General features: G+C 46.6%; 1 pseudogene; it reads right to left on the reverse strand.

Annotated features, from left to right (window-relative positions):
- Nucleotides 1–964: 964 nt before the first annotated feature.
- Nucleotides 965–1,064, reverse strand: LOC133349018 (U6 spliceosomal RNA; annotated as a pseudogene).
- Nucleotides 1,065–3,609: the final 2,545 nt, after the last annotated feature.

Consider the following 3,609-nt stretch of genomic DNA (forward strand, 5'->3'; position numbering starts at 1 on the left):
TTTCATTTTTATCACATTGGTATTTTAAATTAAATATGACTTTTTTTTTTCCTAAAAAGTGGAGAAAAAAAATTCACGAAAATAAATTGTCACGCACAACGAGTCTGTGTGCAAAATGTCAGCTCGATTGGATCACGGGAAGTGGGTTTAAACACGACCGAAAGATTTGCACGGTCGTAAGCGCGCAAGCAAGCAAGCGAGTGAACTTAATATAAAGGATTTAAAAAGGTAGATCACTGATAAGGGGTTGACGTGTATGCATTTCAGACAACAAATTTAGATAGTGAATAAAGAAAATCTACTGCCGGGCACAAACAAAAGCAGAAGGAGGCTCCCTCAGCCTTGCGATGGTTAATCTTTCCCCAATATGCAACGACTTGCAGACTGCTGCACTGCTAACGGAGAGGCTGTGCAGTCTTCGTCCGGGCATCTGAACCTCCTGGCCAAGTTCACCGGCTACCATTTTAAATACATCAGTGGCCAATCACAGGGAGTCACAAGTATCACGTGACCAGACACAGATAAACACACCTGCAATGCCTCGTGACAGTGAGAGACCATATTCTTAGGTTTTTTCGTATGTCACGTAGATAAAAAAATTTAATTAATAAAAATAAAATTAATCCACCTGAAGATGGAAGCTTGTGTTGCCTCCGAAACGTCGTGATGATTTTTTATTTTATTTTACTTTTATGAATTTAATTGTATTTTTTTATCTACGTGACTTTACCGAAAAAACCTAAGAATATGAATCCTTGCAGTCACGAAAGCTTCAATTCTAAAAGTGAGAGACCAATCAGAGCCAGTGTCATCATAGTTGGGTTTGGGTGAATCCAAAGTGTACATCATTGAGGAAGCTACGTTCTTAGTAGGGATGCCACATAGAGTTGCCACCTTATTCTTAGGTTTTTTCGGTTAAGTCACGTAAGTAAAACATCAAAATAAAAATAAAAATAAAAATCACAAAAATATGGAACGCTTCACGAATTTGCGTGTCATCCTTGCGCAGGGGCCATGCCACCTTTCTGGGGTTTGACCCTGTTTTGACCCCGGTTTGACCCGGGCAGTCCATGAATTTGCCTCTGTGTTCTGGTGGCAGAAATTAATTTGTACCGAGATCCGTTTACTGGTATTGCATGGAGCTTTATTTACAGGCAGACTGCACCGTGTCGATAATAGGGCTTTTGCTGACTTAAAAATACGTCCGGATTTGGTCTATAGTGGAGAAAGTGGCAACCCTTTTGCCACCTCTGAGATACATAAAAAAAACCATGGGAAGAAGACGAAGAATGTCTCAATACCAGAAGAGGGCAGAGCTACAAATGGGCTATAGACGTCGCATAATGTTGCAGTGAAGTATACAAGATGCTGGAGGTACAAGGTCATGTGTTGGACACTTGCCAGACTTCCACGCGAAAGCTGATCCCTGTCCTTTCCACAACCAACCTCTCATTGATTTCCATCTCCCGAGATAACGGATTCCGAGCTCCCCCCGTAGCGTAGCAGAATCGAGGTACCGACGATCCTAAGCTCAGCCGCAGGTCTCCACAGCAGCCTCTTAGCGTCTGGGGCAGCAGTGGCGACACACGGTAGCGCGTTGATCTGTAATTCATTGATTTATTAATGAAAGTCTCAATCAACAATGATGCCGATGATTACTTTGTGTCACATACATACAGAGAGAGGCGAGAGCAAATATTGGCTTCGCCATGGATCCGTGATCCGTCTATGAAGAGCTACACTCTCTCATCATCGCCGCGGCTTGCTTGAGAGCAACACGGACCTGTCACATTTCAGATCGGGTCACGGAACTTGTAACCACTGACTGGGCCAGCTTTCACGAGCGTGGTTGAGTAATTCGTCGGGGTTACTCGTTTGAACAAGCTCGCCTGTCAACTGTGTGTGTGGTTATATTTTTGCGCCAGTGTGTGTGTGTGTATAAATATGTTATTTCTGGCAGGAATACAACTTTTGTACACGTGGCACAACACGGGAAGAGGAGTAGACTCAATGATACAATGCCTGGGCAAGAGAACAAGTAAACCCGTAAAAACAAAGTTTTTCACTATAAATCCTTTATATGCGTGGCGGCTAGAGTCTTCTCGTCCTCTGGCTTGAGATGGCTGCCACCTATGGGTCAGATGATTGTCTGCCAGTATTAAACAATTGGTAATTAAATATTTAATTTGTTTTCCCTAAACAGTGTAACATTTTGGGAATTTTTTTCACGAACATTAATTGTCTCGCACAACGAGTCTGTGTGGAAAATGTCAGCTCGATTGGATCACGGGAAGTGGGTTAAAAAACGACTGAAAGATTTGCACAGTCGTAAGCAAGCAAGCAAGCACGCAAGCAAGCAAGCAAGCGAACTTAATATAAAGGATTTAAAAAGGAGAAGAGAATGGGGAATGAGTTGAGAAGGAGTGGAGAAACGGGAGTCAGGGGGTCGGGGGAAATGACTTCGAGGTCGTGGATGAAGGGATTACTGGACATCTGTGAAAAAGAGCTTGATAGCTCGTCGGATTCCTCCAGTATAAAAACACATTCTGATTCTGAATAGAGGAAGGAGGGAGAGGCGACGTCAGGGCCTCGACGCTGCTGCTGCTGCTGCACGGAGGAGCGGCGTCTGTTTTCACAGTGGGCGGGCAGCGCAGAAAGGGGAGGGGTTAATGGTGGGCGTGGCCACACAGGAGTCAAGCGGTTTGCGGGAGGCTTGAGCTGATTGAGATCCATAGCTGTCGGCATCCATGTAGTCTACAACCACCAGAGGTGAAGGTAAAAGCGCAGCCCTGCAATTTCTTGCCCACGTCACTGCTGGCGGAAGGGCCTCCGCCACGAGAGGGATCTCTTAGATGGAAGCTCCAGAGAGAAAGAGGTGGGGGGGGGGTGTTTAGTTCGACACTTTCACGCTGACCTGACATTATCGAAGAATTGGTGTGAGTACCCACACTTTACCCCACCACACGTGACCGACCCGTCGTGGCGTAACCCATTTGTGCTTGTGAATGGACAGAGGCGGCCGGGGTGGGGGGGGGCGTTAGAAACTTGCGCGATTATTACAACTGCCGCATCTGGAGATCGAATCGAACTGCCGCACCTTTGGATTGTAAGTCCGGTACGCTGACATTCCTCCCAACGCCCACACCAATGCAGTGATAGCGACATCGCTATCCCCGGGGTTGATCGACTGCTGGATGAAGGCCTATGAGTGTTGCCTAACCATATCGCACCACACTGGTTAGTGTGAGTTGTGTAAAATGGGGGGCTAGAAGCCAGGACCCATTGGGATATCATTCCCAACCATGCCCTGGGATTGAACCCAGGTTACATTGGTTTCCTGGGTTCAGTTCGCGTGCAGGTGCTGGGTGGGTTGTTGTATCGCAGGATCGTAGGAGGTGGTGCTGGCAGCTCTGGGGTGGTCTTCATCCAGCAGTGGATTGACCATGGCTGGTCATGATGATGAGCTGGGTTTATAGCGTTGTACGCAAACAGCTGCATCCCCCCCACCCTTTTCCCCATGTGTCCCCTCCCCCCACCCCCCACAAATGGGTGATGAATTGTTCTGCAAAGTCTCGGATAATAGGAAGAATGATTTGGGTTGCTCAGATC

This window comes from Lethenteron reissneri, chromosome 28 (assembly GCF_015708825.2).
Source record: "Lethenteron reissneri isolate LAM-NWPU_2019-01 chromosome 28, ASM1570882v1, whole genome shotgun sequence".
Lineage (NCBI taxonomy): Eukaryota > Metazoa > Chordata > Hyperoartia > Petromyzontiformes > Petromyzontidae > Lethenteron > Lethenteron reissneri.